Source organism: Somniosus microcephalus, unplaced genomic scaffold (assembly GCF_052327205.1).
Source record: "Somniosus microcephalus isolate GS21.2 unplaced genomic scaffold, FLI_Smic_1.0 unresolved_chr3, whole genome shotgun sequence".
Classification (NCBI taxonomy): domain Eukaryota; kingdom Metazoa; phylum Chordata; class Chondrichthyes; order Squaliformes; family Somniosidae; genus Somniosus; species Somniosus microcephalus.
In genome coordinates, this window is record NW_028225181.1 from 38,906,554 (window position 1) to 38,925,901 (window position 19,348).

Sequence of the window (19,348 nt, forward strand, 5' to 3'; positions counted from 1 at the left end):
GTGTGTTTTGGAGAGCGTGCTTTGGAGTGAGAGTTTTGGAGTGACTGCTTTGGAGTGTTTGTTTTGGAGTGAGTACTTTGGAGTGTTTTGGAGAGAGTTTTTTTTAGTTTTTTGGAGTAAGTGGATTGGAGTTTGTTTTGTGGAGAGAGTGTTTTGGAGTGTGTGTTTTAGAGAATGTTTAGGGGTGATTATTTTGGAGTGCTTTGGAGCATTTTGGAGTGATTGTTTTGGACTCAATTGGAGTAAGTATTTTGTAGTTTGTATTTTGACTGAGTGCTTTGGAGTGTGCGTTTTGCAGCGTTTTGGAGTGATTGTTTTGGACTGTGTGTTTTGGAGTGAATATTTTGGAGTGTGTGTTTTGGACTTTTTGCAGGGTGTGTTTTCGAGTGAGTATATTGGAGTGATTGCTTTGGAGTGAGTATTTAGCAATTTTTATACTGTGTGTTTTGGAGTGCTTTACAGCGAGTGTTTTGGAGTGCGTTTTTGAGTTTGCGATTTGGAGTGAGTGTTTTAGCGGGTGTGTTTTGGCAAATTTTGGAGTGCGTGTTCTGGAGTGAGTATTTTGGAGTGATTGTTTTGGAGTGAGTGTTTGGAGTGTGTTTTGGAGTGTTTATTTATAAGTGAGTGTTTTGGAGTGTTTTGAGTCTGTTTTGGAGTGAGTGTTTTGGAGTGAGTGCTTTGGAGTGAGAGTTTCTGAGTTTGCCTTTTGGAGTGATTGTTTTAGAGTGTGTGTTTTGGAGTGTTTTGGAGTGTGTTTTGGAGTAAGTGATTTGGCGTGTTTGTTTTGGAGTGAGTGCTTCAGAGTATTTTGGAGTATGTGTTTTGGAGTGACTGTATTGGAGTTTCTGTTTTGGAGTGAGTGTTTTGGAATGTTTTGGAGTGTGCGTCTTTGAGTGTGTTTTGGAGTGAGTGTTTCGTAATGTTTTGTAGTGCGTGTGTTATAGTGAGTGGCTTGGAGTGAGTGCTTTGGAGTTTCCGTTTTGGATTGATTGTTTTGGAGCATATGTTTTGGAGTGTTTTGGAGTTTGTGTTTTCGAATGAGTGTTTTGGAGTGATTTGTAGTGAGTGTTTTGGAGCGTATGTTTTGGAGTGAGTGTTAGTTTTGGAGTGTGTGTTTTCGAGTGGGGTTATTGGAGTGATTGTTTTGTAGTGAATATTTAGCAATATTTTGTAGTGTGTGTTTTGGAGTGTTTTGGAGCGATGTTTAGCAGTGTTTTGGAGTTCTTGTTTTGGGGTGTGTATTGGAGTGAGTGTTTTGGGGTGAGTTCTGGAGTGTGCGTTTTGGAGTGTTTTGGATTGTTTTGGAATGTGTGTTCTGGACTGTTTTGGAATGAGTATTTTGGAATGTTTTGGACTGTGTGTATTTTGGAGTGTTTTGGAGTGAGTGTTTTGGAGTCTCAGTTTTTTGGACTGTGTGTTTTGAAGTGTTTTGGAGTGAGTATTTTGGAGTGTTTATTTTGATGTTTGTTTTGGAGTGTATGTTTTGGAGTGAGTGTTTTGGTGTGAGTGCTTTGGAGTGAGTGTTTTGGAATGAGTGTTTTGGAGCGTGTCTTTTGGAATGCTTTGGGGTGATTGTTTTTGATTGTTTGTTTTTGAGTGAGTGCTGTGGAGTGTTTTGGAGTGAATGTTTTGGGGTGAGTGTATTGGAGTGAGTGTATTGTAGTGTGTTTTGGAGAGTGTTTTGGAGTGTTTGTTTTTCAGTGAGTGTTTTGGCTGTTTTGACTGTTTTGAGTGAATGCTATGGAGTGAGAGTTTTTGAGGTTGCCTTATGGAGTAAGTGTTTTAGAGTGTGTGTTTTGGAGTGTGTGTTTCAGAGTGAGTATTTTGGACATTGTGTTTTGGAGAGAGTCTTTTGGAGTTCGAGTTTTGGAGTGTGTGTTTTGGGGTGAATGCTTTGTAGCGAGTGTTTTGGAGATAGTGTTTTGGGGTGTGTGTTTAGGAGTGTTTTGGAACGTGTGTTTTGGAATGTTTTGGAGTGAATGTCTTGGAGTGTCTGTTTTGGAGTGTGTTTTGGAGTGTGTTTTGGAGTGTTTTGGAGTGAGTGTTTTGGAGTGTTTGTTTTGGAGTGTGTGTTTTGGAGAGCGTGCTTTGGAGTGAGAGTTTTGGAGTGACTGCTTTGGAGTGTTTGTTTTGGAGTGAGTACTATGGAGTGTTTTGGTGAGAGTTTTTTTAGAGTTTTTTGGAGTAAGTGGATTGGAGTTTGTTTTGTGGAGAGAGTGTTTTGGAGTGTGTGTTTTAGAGAATGTTTAGGGGTGATTATTTTGGAGTGCTTTGGAGCATTTTGGAGTGATTGTTTTGGACTCAATTGGAGTAAGTATTTTGTAGTTTGTATTTTGACTGAGTGCTTTGGAGTGTGCGTTTTGCAGCGTTTTGGAGAGATTGTTTTGGAGTGTGAGTTTTGGAGTGTGTGTTTTGGAGTGAGTATTTTGGAGTGTGTGTTTTGGACTTTTTGCAGGGTGTGTTTTCGAGTGAGTATATTGGAGTGATTGCTTTGGAGTGAGTATTTAGCAATTTTTATACTGTGTGTTTTGGAGTGCTTTACAGCGAGTGTTTTGGAGTGCGTTTTTGAGTTTGCGATTTGGAGTGAGTGTTTTAGCGGGTGTGTTTTGGCAAATTTTGGAGTGCGTGTTCTGGAGTGAGTATTTTGGAGTGATTGTTTTGGAGTGAGTGTTTGGAGTGTGTTTTGGAGTGTTTATTTATAAGTGAGTGTTTTGGAGTGTTTTGAGTCTGTTTTGGAGTGAGTGTTTTGGAGTGAGTGCTTTGGAGTGAGAGTTTCTGAGTTTCTGTTTTGGATTGATTGTTTTGGAGCATATGTTTTGGAGTGTTTTGGAGTTTGTGTTTTCGAATGAGTGTTTTGGAGTGATTTGTAGTGAGTGTTTTGGAGCGTATGTTTTGGAGTGAGTGTTAGTTTTGGAGTGTGTGTTTTCGAGTGGGGTTATTGGAGTGATTGTTTTGGAGTGAATATTTAGCAATATTTTGTAGTGTGTGTTTTGGAGTGTTTTGGAGCGATGTTTAGCAGTGTTTTGGAGTTCTTGTTTTGGGGTGTGTATTGGAGTGAGTGTTTTGGGGTGAGTTCTGGAGTGTGCGTTTTGGAGTGTTTTGGATTGTTTTGGAATGTGTGTTCTGGACTGTTTTGGAATGAGTATTTTGGAATGTTTTGGACTGTGTGTATTTTGGAGTGTTTTGGAGTGAGTGTTTTGGAGTCTCAGTTTTTTGGACTGTGTGTTTTGAAGTGTTTTGGAGTGAGTATTTTGGAGTGTTTATTTTGATGTTTGTTTTGGAGTGTATGTTTTGGAGTGAGTGTTTTGGTGTGAGTGCTTTGGAGTGAGTGTTTTGGAATGAGTGTTTTGGAGCGTGTCTTTTGGAATGCTTTGGGGTGATTGTTTTTGATTGTTTGTTTTTGAGTGAGTGCTGTGGAGTGTTTTGGAGTGAATGTTTTGGGGTGAGTGTATTGGAGTGAGTGTATTGTAGTGTGTTTTGGAGAGTGTTTTGGAGTGTTTGTTTTTCAGTGAGTGTTTTGGCTGTTTTGACTGTTTTGAGTGAATGCTATGGAGTGAGAGTTTTTGAGGTTGCCTTATGGAGTAAGTGTTTTAGAGTGTGTGTTTTGGAGTGTGTGTTTCAGAGTGAGTATTTTGGACATTGTGTTTTGGAGAGAGTCTTTTGGAGTTCGAGTTTTGGAGTGTGTGTTTTGGGGTGAATGCTTTGTAGCGAGTGTTTTGGAGATAGTGTTTTGGGGTGTGTGTTTAGGAGTGTTTTGGAAGGTGTGTTTTGGAATGTTTTGGAGTGAATGTCTTGGAGTGTCTGTTTTGGAGTGTGTTTTGGAGTGTGTTTTGGAGTGTTTTGGAGTGAGTGTTTTGGATTGTTTGTTTTGGAGTGGGAGTTTTGGAGAGCGTGCTTTGGAGTGAGAGTTTTGGAGTGACTGCTTTGGAGTGTTTGTTTTGGAGTGAGTACTTTGGAGTTCTTTGGAGAGAGTTTTTTTAGAGTTTTTTGGAGTAAGTGGGTTGGAGTTTGTTTTGTGGAGAGACTGTTTTGGAGTGTGTGTTTTAGAGAATGTTTAGGGGTGATTATTTTGGAGTGCTTTGGAGCATTTTGGAGTGATTGTTTTGGACTCAATTGGAGTAAGTATTTTGTAGTTTGTATTTTGACTGAGTGCTTTGGAGTGTGCGTTTTGCAGCGTTTTGGAGTGCTTGTTTTGGAGTGTGAGTTTTGGAGTGTGTGTTTTGGAGTGAGTGCTTTGGAGTGAGAGTTTTTGAGTTTGCCTTTTGGAGTGATTGTTTTAGAGTGTGTGTTTTGGAGTAAGTGATTTGGCGTGTTTGTTTTGGAGTGAGTGCTTCAGAGTATTTTGGAGTATGTGTTTTGGAGTGACTGTATTGGAGTTTCTGTTTTGGAGTGAGTGTTTTGGAATGTTTTGGAGTGTGCGTCTTTGAGTGTGTTTTGGAGTGAGTGTTTCGTAATGTTTTGTAGTGCGTGGCTTGGAGTGAGTGCTTTGGAGTGCTTTGGATTGATTGTTTTGGAGCATATGTTTTGGAGTGTTTTGGAGTTTGTGTTTTCGAATGAGTGTTTTGGAGTGATTTGTAGTGAGTGTTTTGGAGCGTATGTTTTGGAGTGAGTGTTAGTTTTGGAGTGTGTGTTTTCGAGTGGGGGTATTGGAGTGATTGTTTTGGAGTGAATATTTAGCAATATTTTGTAGTTTGTGTTTTGGAGTGTTTTGGAGTTCTTGTTTTGGGGTGTGTATTGGAGTGAGTGTTTTGGGGTGAGTTCTGGAGTGTGCGTTTTGGAGTGTTTTGGATTGTTTTGGAATGTGTGTTCTGGACTGTTTTGGAATGAGTATTTTGGAATGTTTTGGACTGTGTGTTTTGGAGTCTCAGTTTTTTGGACTGTGTGTTTTGAAGTGTTTTGGAGTGAGTATTTTGGAGTGTTTATTTTGATGTTTGTTTTGGAGTGTATGTTTTGGAGTGAGTGTTTTGGTGTGAGTGCTTTGGAGTGAGTGTTTTGGAGTGAGTGTTTTGGAGCGTGTCTTTTGGAATGCTTTGGGGTGATTGTTTTTGATTGTTTGTTTTTGAGTGAGTGCTGTGGAGTGTTTTGGAGTGAATGTTTTGGAGTGTTTTGGAGAGAGTTTTTTTACAGTGGTTTGGAGTTTGTGTTTCGGAGAGAGTGTTTTGGAACGTTTTGGAGTGACTGTTTTGGACTCAATTGGAGTAAGTATTTTGTAGTTTGTATTTTCAGAGAATGTTTTGGAGTGTGCGTTTCGCAGTGATTTGGACTGAGTGCTTTGGAGAGTGAGTTTTGGAGTGAGTGTTTTGTAATGTTTTGTAGTGTGTATTTTGGAGAGAGTGTTTTGGACTGTTTGTTTTGGTGTGTTATTGAGCTTAATTTTGGAGTGTGTTTTGGAGTGAGTGCTTTGGCGTGAGTATTTTGGAGTCAGTTTTTTGGAGTGTGCGTTTTGCAGTGTATTGGAGTGAGTGTTTTGGAGTGTGTGTTTTGTAATGTTTTGTAGTGTGTGTTTTGTAGTGTTTTGCAGTGAGTGTTTTGGAGTCAGTTTTTTGGAGTGTGCGTTTTTGAGTATGTTTTGGAGTGAGTGGTTTGGAGTGAGTGTTTTGGAGTTTCTGTTTTGGATTGAGTGTTTTGGAGCATATGTCTTGGAGTTCTTTGGAGTCTGTGTTTTCGAATGAGAGTGTTGGAGTGATTTGTAGTGAGTGTTTTGGAGTGTTTTGGAGGGAGTGTTTTGTAATGTTTTGGAATGTGTGTTTTGGAGTTGTTTGGAGTGTGTGTTTTGGAATGGTTTGGAGTGTGTGTTTTGGAGTGATTGTTTTGGAGTGTTTTGGAGTGATTGTTTTTGATTGTTTGTTTTTGAGTGAGTGCTGTGGAGTGTTTTGGAGTGAATGTTTTGGAGTGTTTTGGAGAGAGTTTTTTTACAGTGGTTTGGAGTTTGTGTTTCGGAGAGAGTGTTTTGGAACGTTTTGGAGTGACTGTTTTGGACTCAATTGGAGTAAGTATTTTGTAGTTTGTATTTTCAGAGAATGTTTTGGAGTGTGCGTTTCGCAGTGATTTGGAGTGAGTGCTTTGGAGAGTGAGTTTTGGAGTGAGTGTTTTGTAATGTTTTGTAGTGTGTATTTTGTAGGGAGTGTTTTGGACTGTTTGTTTTGGAGTGTTATTGAGCTTAATTTTGGAGTGTGTTTTGGAGTGAGTGCTTTGGCGTGAGTATTTTGGAGTCAGTTTTTTGGAGTGTGCGTTTTGCAGTGTATTGGAGTGAGTGTTTTGGAGTGTGTGTTTTGTAATGTTTTGTAGTGTGTGTTTTGTAGTGTTTTGCAGTGAGTGTTTTGGAGTCAGTTTTTTGGAGTGTGCGTTTTTGAGTATGTTTTGGAGTGACTGGTTTGGAGTGAGTGTTTTGGAGTTTCTGTTTTGGATTGAGTGTTTTGGAGTATATGTCTTGGAGTCCTTTGGAGTGTGTGTTTTCGAATGAGAGTGTTGGAGTGATTTGTAGTGAGTGTTTTGGAGTGAGTGTTTTGTAATGTTTTGAAATGTGTGTTTTGGAGTTGTTTGGAGTGTGTGTTTTGGAATGGTCTGGAGTGTGTGTTTTGGAGTGATTGTTTTGGAGTGTTTTGGAGTTTGTTTTGGATTGTTTTGGAGTGATTGTTTTGGGGTGTTTTGTAGTGAGTGTTTTGGAGTGATTGTTTTGGGGTGTTTTGTAGTGAGTGTTTTGGAGTGTTTGTTTTGGAGTGAGTGTTTTGGAGTGTTTTTGAGTGTGCACTCCAAAACACACTGCAAACCACTCATTCAAAAGCACTCATTCCAAAACACTCCAAAACACTCACTCCAAAACGCTCCTAAACACATTACAAACCACTCACTCAAAAACACTCATTCCAAAACACTCACTCCAAAGCACTCCAAAACCCACTCCAAAATACTCCAAAACACACACTCCAAAACACGCCAAAACACACACTCCAGAACATTCCAAGACACTCACTCCAAAACACTTCAAATCACACATTCCAAAACACTTACTCCAAAACACACACATCAAGTTACTCGAAAACACTCCAAAACACACACTCCAGAACATTCCAAGACACTCACTCCAAACCACTCCAAATCACACATTCCAAAACATTCGCTCCAAAAGAAATCCAAAACAGACACACGCCACATCACACCAAAACACTCACTCCAAAACACTCCAAATCACACAATCCAAAACACTCCAAAACATTCACTCCAAGACTCATTCCAAAACTCTCACTCCAAAATAAACACTCCAAAACACTCTCTACAAAACACACACTCCAAAACACTCACTCCAAAACACAAACTCCAAAATTATTACTCACAGTCTAAAATAATCACTCCAAAACACACCAAAACACTCCAAAACAAACACTCCAAAACACTCCAAAAACAAACACTCCAGATCATTCCAAGACACTGAATCCAAAACACACCAAAACATTACAAAACAGTCACTCTAAAACACAAAAACCAAAATACTTATTACGAAACATTCCAAAACAACCACTCCAAAACACAACAAAACACTCCAAAACACTCACTCCAAAACCAGCACTCCAAAACTCAATACAAAACACTCAAAAACATTCTCTCCAAAACACTCCAAAACACACTCCAAAACACTTATTTCAAAAAACTGCAAAACACACACTCCTAAACACTCACTCCAAAGCACTCCAAAACACTCACTACAAAACACTCCGAAACACACACTTACAAAACACTCACTCCAAAGCACTCACTCCGATACACTCACCCAAAACTCACATTCCAAAACACTGCAAAACACTCACTCCAAAACATAAACACCAAAATACTCACTCCAAAACAGTCCAAAACAATCACTCCCAATTATTCCAAAAGCACTCCAAAACAAACACTCCAAAACACTCAATCCAAAAGAAACACTCCAAAACACTCACTCCAAAGCACACCAAAACACTCACTACTAGCCACTCACTCCAAAACATACACCCCAAAACACACACTCCAGGACATGCCAAAACACACACCAAAACTCTCACTCCAAAGCACTCCAAAACACTCACTACAAAACAATCCAAAACGCACACTCCAAAACACTCACTCCGATACACTCACCCAAAACTCACATTCCAAAAAAACTGCAAAACACTCACTCCAAAACATAAACACCAAAATACTTACTCCAAAACAGTCCAAAACAATCACTCCCAAACACTCCAAAAACACTCCAAAACAAACACTCCAAAACACTCACTCCAAAAGAATCAATCCAAAACACACCAAAACACTCACTACAAACCACTCACTCCAAAACACACTTTCCAACACACTCACTCCAAAACATTCACTCCAAAACACTCACTCCAATACACTCACTCCAAAAGTTCCAAAACACATACCAAAACACTCCAAAACTCTAACTGCAAGACACTCCAAAGCACACACTCCAAAACATGCCAAAACACTCACTCCAAAACACTCACTCCAAAACTCTCTCTCCAAGACACTCCAAAACTCACACTCCAAAACACACTCCAAAACACTCACTATAAAACACTCCGAAACACAATGCAAAACACTCACTCCAAAATACTTATCCCAAAACATTCCAAAACAATCACTCCCAAACACGCCAAAACACTCACTCCAAAAGAATCACTCCAAAGTAATCACTCCAAAACACACCAAAACACTCACTACAAACCACTCACTCCAAAACATTCCAAAACACACACACTCCAGAACATGCCAAAACACTCACTCCAAAACACACACTCCAAAAAACGCACGACTAAACACTCTCGAAAACACACACTCCGAAACACTCAATCCAAAACACTCCAAACAAACTCTACAAAATATTACAAAACACTCACTCCATAACACTCACTCCAAAACTCTCTCTCCAAGACACTCCAAAACGCACACTCCAAAACATAAACTCCAGAACGTGCCAAAACAGACTCTAAAACACACCAAAACACATTACAAAACACTCCAAAACACACTCCAAAACACACTCAAAAACACTCCAAAACACACATTCCAAAACACACTCCAAAACAATCCAAACACACTGCAAAATATTACAAAACACTCAATCCAAAGCACTCACTCCGATACACCCTCCCAATACTCACATTCCAAAACACTGCAAAACATTACTCCAAAGCATAAACACCAAAATACTTACTCCAAAACAATCCAAAAGCAATCACTCCCAAACATTCCAAAAACACTCCAAAACAAACACTCCAAAACACACTCCAAAAGAAACACACTCCAAAACACTCCAAACACGCACAACAAAATATTGCAAAACAATCACTCCAAGACACAAACACCAAAAAACATTCCAAAACAATCATTCCAAAAATATCAAAACACTCCAGAATACAGTTCAAAACAAACACTCTAAAACACTCTCCAAAAAAAACTCCAAAACACGCCAAAACAGTCACTCAAAAACATACACCCCAAAACACTCCTAAACACAAGCTCCAAATCAAACCTTCCATAACACACTACAAAATACTCCATAACACTGATTTTGGAATGTTTGTTTTGGAGTGTTTTTGAGCATGATTTTGGAGTGAGTGATTTGGAGTGAGTGTTTTGGAGTGTGTGTTTTCCAGTGAATGTATTGGAGTGATTGTTTTGGCGTGATTCTTTAGCAATGCTTTGTAGTGTGCGTTTTGGACCAGTGTTTTGGAGTGAATATTTTATGGTTTGCATTTTGGAGTGAATGTTTTAGAGTGTGAGTTTTGGAGTGCGTGTTGTGCAGTGAGACTTTGGAGTGAGTGTTTGTTTTGGACTGTTTTATGTTTTCGAGTGGTTGTATTGGAGTGCGTGTTTTGGAGAGAGTGTTTTGCAGTGTTTTGGAGTGTTTGTTTTGGGGTGAGTGTATTGGAGTGAGTGTATTGTAGTGAGTGTCTTAGAGAGTGTTTTGGAGTGTTTGTTTTTGAGTGAGTGTTTTGGAGTGTTTTGACTGATTTGAGTGAATGCTATGGAGTGAGAGTTTTTGAGGTTGCCTTATGGAGTAAGTGTTTTAGAGTGTGTGTTTTGGAGTGAGTGTTTCAGAGTGAGTATTTTGGACATTGTGTTTTGGAGAGAGTCTTTTGGAGTTCGAGTTTTGGAGTGTCTGTTTTGGGGTGAATGCTTTGTAGCGAGTGTTTTGGAGTGAGTGTTTTGGGGTGTGTGTTTAGGAGTGTTTTGGAAGGTGTGTTTTGGAAAGTTTTGGAGTGAATGTCTTGGAGTGTCTGTTTTGGAGTGTGTTTTGGAGTGTGTTTTGGAGTGTTTTGGAGTGAGTGTTTTGGAGTGTTTGTTTTGGAGTGTGTGTTTTGGAGAGCGTGCTTTGGAGTGAGAGTTTTGGAGTGACTGCTTTGGAGTGTTTGTTTTGGAGTGAGTACTTTGGAGTGTTTTGGAGAGAGTTTTTTTTAGTTTTTTGGAGTAAGTGGATTGGAGTTTGTTTTGTGGAGAGAGTGTTTTGGAGTGTGTGTTTTAGAGAATGTTTAGGGGTGATTATTTTGGAGTGCTTTGGAGCATTTTGGAGTGATTGTTTTGGACTCAATTGGAGTAAGTATTTTGTAGTTTGTATTTTGACTGAGTGCTTTGGAGTGTGCGTTTTGCAGCGTTTTGGAGTGATTGTTTTGGACTGTGTGTTTTGGAGTGAATATTTTGGAGTGTGTGTTTTGGACTTTTTGCAGGGTGTGTTTTCGAGTGAGTATATTGGAGTGATTGCTTTGGATTGAGTATTTAGCAATTTTTATACTGTGTGTTTTGGAGTGCTTTACAGCGAGTGTTTTGGAGTGCGTTTTTGAGTTTGCGATTTGGAGTGAGTGTTTTCGCGGGTGTGTTTTGGCAAATTTTGGAGTGCGTGTTCTGGAGTGAGTATTTTGGAGTGATTGTTTTGGAGTGAGTGTTTGGAGTGTGTTTTGGAGTGTTTATTTATGTGAGTGTTTTGGAGTGTTTTGAGTCTGTTTTGGAGTGAGTGTTTTGGAGTGAGTGCTTTGGAGTGAGAGTTTTTGAGTTTGCCTTTTGGAGTGATTGTTTTAGAGTGTGTGTTTTGGAGTGTTTTTGAGTGTGTTTTGGAGTAAGTGATTTGGCGTGTTTGTTTTGGAGTGAGTGCTTCAGAGAATTTTGGAGTATGTGTTTTGGAGTGACTGTATTGGAGTTTCTGTTTTGGAGTGAGTGTTTTGGAATGTTTTGGAGTGTGCGTCTTTGAGTGTGTTTTGGAGTGAGTGTTTCGTAATGTTTTGTAGTGCATGTGTTATAGTGAGTGGCTTGGAGTGAGTGCTTTGGAGTTTCTGTTTTGGATTGATTGTTTTGGAGCATATGTTTTGGAGTGTTTTGGAGTTTGTGTTTTCGAATGAGTGTTTTGGAGTGATTTGTAGTGAGTGTTTTGGAGCGTATGTTTTGGAGTGAGTGTTAGTTTTGGAGTGTGTGTTTTCGAGTGGGGGTATTGGAGTGATTGTTTTGGAGTGAATATTTAGCAATATTTTATAGTGTGTGTTTTGGAGTGTTTTGGAGCGATGTTTAGCAGTGTTTTGGAGTTCTTGTTTTGGGGTGTGTATTGGAGTGAGTGTTTTGGGGTGAGTTCTGGAGTGTGCGTTTTGGAGTGTTTTGGATTGTTTTGGAATGTGTGTTCTGGACTGTTTTGGAATGAGTATTTTGGAATGTTTTGGACTGTGTGTATTTTGGAGTGTTTTGGAGTGAGTATTTTGGAGTCTCAGTTTTTTGGACTGTGTGTTTTGAAGTGTTTTGGAGTGAGTATTTTGGAGTGTTTATTTTGATGTTTGTTTTGGAGTGAGTGTTTTGGTGTGAGTGCTTTGGAGTGAGTGTTTTGGAATGACTGTTTTGGAGCGTGTCTTTTGGAATGCTTTGGGGTGATTGTTTTTGATTGTTTGTTTTTGAGTGAGTGCTGTGGAGTGTTTTGGAGTGAATGTTTTGGGGTGAGTGTATTGGAGTGAGTGTATTGTAGTGTGTTTTGGAGAGTGTTTTGGAGTTTGTTTTTCAGTGTGTTTTGGCTGTTTTGACTGTTTTGAGTGAATGCTATGGAGTGAGAGTTTTTGAGGTTGCCTTATGGAGTAAGTGTTTTAGAGTGTGTGTTTTGGAGTGTGTGTTTCAGAGTGAGTATTTTGGACATAGTGTTTTGGAGAGAGTCTTTTGGAGTTCGAGTTTTGGAGTGTGTGTTTTGGGGTGAATGCTTTGTAGCGAGTGTTTTGGAGATAGTGTTTTGGGGTGTGTGTTTAGGAGTGTTTTGGAACGTGTGTTTTGGAATGTTTTGGAGTGAATGTCTTGGAGTGTCTGTTTTGGAGTGTGTTTTGGAGTGTGTTTTGGAGTGTTTTGGAGTGAGTGTTTTGGAGTGTTTGTTTTGGAGTGTGAGTTTTGGAGAGCGTGCTTTGGAGTGAGAGTTTTGGAGTGACTGCTTTGGAGTGTTTGTTTTGGAGTGAGTACTTTGGAGTTTTTTGGAGAGAGTTTTTTTAGAGTTTTTTGGAGTAAGTGGGTTGGAGTTTGTTTTGTGGAGAGAGTGTTTTGGAGTGTGTGTTTTAGAGAATGTTTAGGGGTGATTATTTTGGAGTGCTTTGGAGCATTTTGGAGTGATTATTTTGGACTCAATTGGAGTAAGTATTTTGTAGTTTGTATTTTGACTGAGTGCTTTGGAGTGTGCGTTTTGCAGCGTTTTGGAGTGATTGTTTTGGAGTGTGAGTTTTGGAGTGTGTGTTTTGGAGTGAGTGCTTTGGAGTGAGAGTTTTTGAGTTTGCCTTTTGGAGTGATTGTTTTAGAGTGTGTGTTTTGGAGTGTTTTGGAGTGTGTTTTGGAGTAAATGATTTGGCGTGTTTGTTTTGGAGTGAGTGCTTCAGAGTATTTTGGAGTATGTGTTTTGGAGTGACTGTATTGGAGTTTCTGTTTTGGAGTGAGTGTTTTGGAATGTTTTGGAGTGTGCGTCTTTGAGTGTGTTTTGGAGTGAGTGTTTCGTAATGTTTTGTAGTGCGTGGCTTGGAGTGAGTGCTTTGGAGTGCTTTGGAGTTTCTGTTTTGGATTGATTGTTTTGGAGCATATGTTTTGGAGTGTTTGGGAGTTTGTGTTTTCGAATGAGTGTTTTGGAGTGATTTGTAGTGAGTGTTTTGGAGTGTATGTTTTGGAGTGAGTGTTAGTTTTGGAGTGTGTGTTTTCGAGTGGGGGTATTGGAGTGATTGTTTTGGAGTGAATATTTAGCAATATTTTGTAGTTTGTGTTTTGCAGTGTTTTGGAGCGATGTTTAGCAGTGCTTTGGAGTTCTTGTTTTGGGGTGTGTATTGGAGTGAGTGTTTTGGGGTGAGTTCTGGAGTGTGCGTTTTGGAGTGTTTTGGATTGTTTTGGAATGTGTGTTCTGGACTGTTTTGGAATGAGTATTTTGGAATGTTTTGGACTGTGTGTATTTTGGAGTGTTTTGGAGTGAGTGTTTTGGAGTCTCAGTTTTTTGGACTGTGTGTTTTGAAGTGTTTTGGAGTGAGTATTTTGGAGTGTTTATTTTGATGTTTGTTTTGGAGTGTATGTTTTGGAGTGAGTGTTTTGGTGTGAGTGCTTTGGAGTGAGTGTTTTGGAGTGAGTGTTTTGGAGCGTGTCTTTTGGAATGCTTTGGGGTGATTGTTTTTGATTGTTTTTGAGTGAGTGCTGTGGAGTGTTTTGGAGTGAATGTTTTGGAGTGTTTTGGAGAGAGTTTTTTTAGAATGTTTTGGAGTAAGTGGTTTGGAGTTTGTGTTTCGGAGAGAGTGTTTTGGAGCGTTTTGGAGTGACTGTTTTGGACTCAATTGGAGTAAGTATTTTGTAGTTTGTATTTTCAGAGAATGTTTTGGAGTGTGCGTTTCGCAGTGATTTGGAGAGGGTGCTTTGGAGAGTGAGTTTTGGAGTGAGTGTTTTGTAATGTTTTGTAGTGTGTATTTTGTAGGGAGTGTTTTGGACTGTTTGTTTTGGAGTGTTATTGAGCTTAATTTTGGAGTGTGTTTTGGAGTGAGTGCTTTGGCGTGAGTATTTTGGAGTCAGTTTTTTGGAGTGTGCGTTTTGCAGTGTATTGGAGTGAGTGTTTTGGAGTGTGTGTTTTGTAATGTTTTGTAGTGTGTGTTTTGTAGTGTTTTGCAGTGAGTGTTTTGGAGTCAGTTTTTTGGAGTGTGCGTTTTTGAGTATGTTTTGGAGTGACTGGTTTGGAGTGAGTGTTTTGGAGTTTCTGTTTTGGATTGAGTGTTTTGGAGTATATGTCTTGGAGTCCTTTGGAGTGTGTGTTTTCGAATGAGAGTGTTGGAGTGATTTGTAGTGAGTGTTTTGGAGTGTTTTGGAGTGAGTGTTTTGTAATGTTTTGAAATGTGTGTTTTGGAGTTGTTTGGAGTGTGTGTTTTGGAATGGTCTGGAATGGTGTGTGTTTTGGAGTGATTGTTTTGGGGTGTTTTGTAGTGAGTGTTTTGGAGTGTTTGTTTTGGAGTGAGTGTTTTGGAGTGTTTTTGAGTGTGCACTCCAAAACACACTGCAAACCACTCATTCAAAAGCACTCATTCCAAAACACTCCAAAACACTCACTCCAAAACGCTCCTAAACACATTACAAACCACTCACTCAAAAACACTCATTCCAAAACACTCCAAAACACTCACTCCAAAGCACTCCAAAACCCACTCCAAAATACTCCAAAACACACACTCCAAAACACGCCAAAACACACACTCCAGAACATTCCAAGACACTCACTCCAAAACACTTCAAATCACACATTCCAAAACACTTACTCCAAAACACACACATCAAGTTACTCGAAAACACTCCAAAACACACACTCCAGAACATTCCAAGACACTCACTCCAAACCACTCCAAATCACACATTCCAAAACATTCGCTCCAAAAAAAATCCAAAACATACACACGCCACATCACACCAAAAACACTCACTCCAAAACACTCCAAATCACACAATCCAAAACACTCCAAAACATTCACTCCAAAAGACTCATTCCAAAACTCTCACTCCAAAATAAACACTCCAAAACACACACTTCAAAACACTCCAAAACACAAACTCCAAAACACTCACTCCGAAGCACGCACTCGAAAACACGCACTCCGAAACACTCCAAAACAAACACTCAAACACACTCTTAAACAGTCACTCCAAAACAAACACTCCAAAACACTCTCTACAAAACACACACTCCAAAACACTCACTCCAAAACACAAACTCCAAAATTATTACTCACAAACAGTCTAAAATAATCACTCCAAAACACACCAAAACACTCCAAAACAAACACTCCAAAACACTCCAAAACAAACACTCCAGATCATTCCAAGACACTGAATCCAAAACACACCAAAACATTACAAAACAGTCTCTCTAAAACACAAAAACCAAAATACTTATTACGAAACATTCCAAAACAACCACTCCAAAACACAACAAAACACTCCAAAACACTCACTCCAAAACCAGCACTCCAAAACTCAATACAAAACACTCAAAAACATTCTCTCCAAAACACTCCAAAACACACTCCAAAACACTTATTTCAAAAAACTGCAAAACACACACTCCTAAACACTCACTCCAAAGCACTCCAAAACACTCACTACAAAACACTCCAAAACACACACTTACAAAACACTCACTCCAAAGCACTCACTCCGATACACTCACCCAAAACTCACATTCCAAAACACTGCAAAACACTCACTCCAAAACATAAACACCAAAATATTCACTCCAAAACAGTCCAAAACAATCACTCCCAATTATTCCAAAAGCACTCCAAAACAAACACTCCAAAACACTCAATCCAAAAGAAACACTCCAAAACACTCACTCCAAAGCACACCAAAACACTCACTACTAGCCACGCACTCCAAAACATATACCCCAAAACACACACTCCAGGACATGCCAAAACACACTCCAAAACTCTCACTCCAAAGCACTCCAAAACACTCACTACAAAACAATCCAAAACGCACACTCCAAAACACTCACTCCGATACACTCACCCAAAACTCACATTCCAAAAAAACTGCAAAACACTCACTCCAAAACATAAACACCAAAATACTTACTCCAAAACAGTCCAAAACAATCACTCCCAAACACTCCAAAAACACTCCAAAACAAACACTCCAAAACACTCACTCCAAAAGAATCAATCCAATACACACCAAAACACTCACTACAAACCACTCACTCCAAAACACACTTTCCAACACAATCACTCCAAAACACACACTCCAAAACACTCACTACAAAACACTCACTCCAAAACACACACTCCAAAACAAACACTCCAGAACACTGCAAAACCCACATTCCAAAACACTCCCTCCAAAACATTCACTCCAAAACACTCACTCCAATACACTCACTCCAAAAGTTCCAAAACACATACCAAAACACTCCAAAACTCTAACTGCAAGACACTCCAAAGCACACACTCCAAAACATGCCAAAACACTCACTCCAAAACACTCACTCCAAAACTCTCTCTCCAAGACACTCCAAAACTCACACTCCAAAACACACTCCATAACACTCACTATAAAACACTCCGAAACACAATGCAAAACACTCACTCCAAAATACTTATCCCAAAACATTCCAAAACAATCACTCCCAAACACGCCAAAACACTCACTCCAAAAGAATCACTCCAAAGTAATCACTCCAAAACACACCAAAACACTCACTACAAACCACTCACTCCAAAACATTCCAAAACACACACACTCCAGAACATGCCAAAACACTCACTCCAAAACACACACTCCAAAAAACGCACGACTAAACACTCTCGAAAACACACACTCCGAAACACTCAATCCAAAACACTCCAAACAAACTCTACAAAATATTACAAAACACTCACTCCATAACACTCACTCCAAAACTCTCTCTCCAAGACACTCCAAAACGCACACTCCAAAACATAAACTCCAGAACGTGCCAAAACAGACTCTGAAACACACCAAAACACACTACAAAACACTCCAAAACACACTCCAAAATACACTCAAAAACACTCCAAAACACACATTCCAAAACACACTCCAAAACAATCCAAACACACTGCAAAATATTACAAAACACTCACTCCAAAGCACTCACTCCGATACACCCGCCCAATACTCACATTCCAAAACACTGCAAAACACACTCCAAAGCATAAACACTTACTCCAAAACAGTCCAAAAGCAATCACTCCCAAACATTCCAAAAACACTCCAAAACAAACACTCCAAAACACACTCCAAAAGAAACACTCCAAAACACAGTCCAGAACACTCGAAACACGCACGACAAAATATTACAAAACAATCACTCCAAGACACAAACACCAAAAAACATTCCAAAACATTCCAAAACAATCATTCCAAAAATATCAAAACACTCCAGAATACAGTTCAAAACAAACACTCTAAAACACTCTCCAAAAAAAACTCCAAAACACGCCAAAACAGTCACTCAAAAACATACACCCCAAAACACTACTAAACACAAGCTCCAAATCAAACCTTCCATAACACACTACAAAACACTCCATAACACTGATTTTGGAATGTTTGTTTTGGAGTGTTTTTGAGCATGATTTTGGAGTGAGTGATTTGGAGTGAGTGTTTTGGAGTGTGTGTTTTCGAGTGAATGCATTGGAGTGATTGTTTTGGCGTGATTCTTTAGCAATGCTTTGTAGTGTGCGATTTGGACGTGTTTTGGAGTGAATGTTTTATGGTTTTCATTTTGGAGTGAATGTTTTAGAGTGTGAGTTTTGGAGTGCGTGTTGTGCAGTGAGACTTTTGGAGTGAGTGTTTGTTTTGGACTGTTTTATGTTTACGAGTGGTTGTATTGGAGTGCGTGTTTTGGAGAGAGTGTTTTGCAGTGTTTTGGAGTGTTTGTTTTGGGGTGAGTGTATTGGAGTGAGTGTATTGTAGTGAGTGTTTTAGAGAGTGTTTTGGAGTGTTTGTTTTTGAGTGAGTGTTTTGGAGTGATTTGACTGTTTTGAGTGAATGCTATGGAGTGAGAGTTTTTGAGGTTGCCTTATGGAGTAAGTGTTTTAGAGTGTGTGTTTTGGAGTGAGTGTTTCAGAGTGAGTATTTTGGACATTGTGTTTTGGAGAGAGTCTTTTGGAGTTCGAGTTTTGGAGTGTCTGTTTTGGGGTGAATGCTTTGTAGCGAGTGTTTTGGAGATAGTGTTTTGGGGTGTGTGTTTAGGAGTGTTTTGGAAGGTGTGTTTTGGAATGTTTTGGAGTGAATGTCTTGGAGTGTCTGTTTTGGAGTGTGTTTTGGAGTGTTTTGGAGTGAGTGTTTTGGAGTGTTTGTTTTGGAGTGTGTGTTTTGGAGAGCGTGCTTTGGAGTGAGAGTTTTGGAGTGACTGCTTTGGAGTGTTTGTTTTGGAGTGAGTACTTTGGAGTGTTTTGGAGAGAGTTTTTTTTAGAGTTTTTTGGAGTAAGTGGATTGGAGTTTGTTTTGTGGAGAGAGTGCTTTGGAGTGTGTGTTTTAGAGAATGTTTAGGGGTGATTATTTTGGAGTGCTTTGGAGCATTTTGGAGTGATTGTTTTGGACTCAATTGGAGTAAGTATTTTGTAGTTTGTATTTTGACTGAGTGCTTTGGAGTGTGCGTTTTGCAGCGTTTTGGAGTGATTGTTTTGGAGTGTGAGTTTTGGAGTGTGTGTTTTGGAGTGAGTATTTTGGAGTGTGTGTTTTGGACTTTTTGCAGGGTGTGTTTTCGAGTGAGTATATTGGAGTGATTGCTTTGGATTGAGTATTTAGCAATTTTTATACTGTGTGTTTTGGAGTGCTTTACAGCGAGTGTTTTGGAGTGCGTTGTTGAGTTTGCGATTTGGAGTGAGTGTTTTAGCGGGTGTGTTTTGGCAAATTTTGGAGTGCGTGTTCTGGAGTGAGTATTTTGGAGTGATTGTTTTGGAGTGAGTGTTTTGGAGTGTGTTTTGGAGTGTTTATTTATAAGTGAGTGTTTTGGAGTGTTTTGAGTCTGTTTTGGAGTGAGTGTTTTGGAGTGAGTGCTTTGGAGTGAGAGTTTTTGAGTTTGCCTTTTGGAGTGATTGTTTTAGAGTGTGTGTTTTGGAGTGTGTTTTGGAGTAAGTGATTTGGCGTGTTTGTTTTGGAGTGAGTGCTTCAGAGTATTTTGGAGTATGTGTTTTGGAGTGACTGTATTGGAGTTTCTGTTTTGGAGTGAGTGTTTTGGAATGTTTTGGAGTGTGCGTCTTTGAGTGTGTTTTGGAGTGAGTGTTTCGTAATGTTTTGTAGTGCATGTGTTATAGTGAGTGGCTTGGAGTGAGTGCTTTGGAGTTTCTGTTTTGGATTGATTGTTTTGGAGCATATGTTTTGG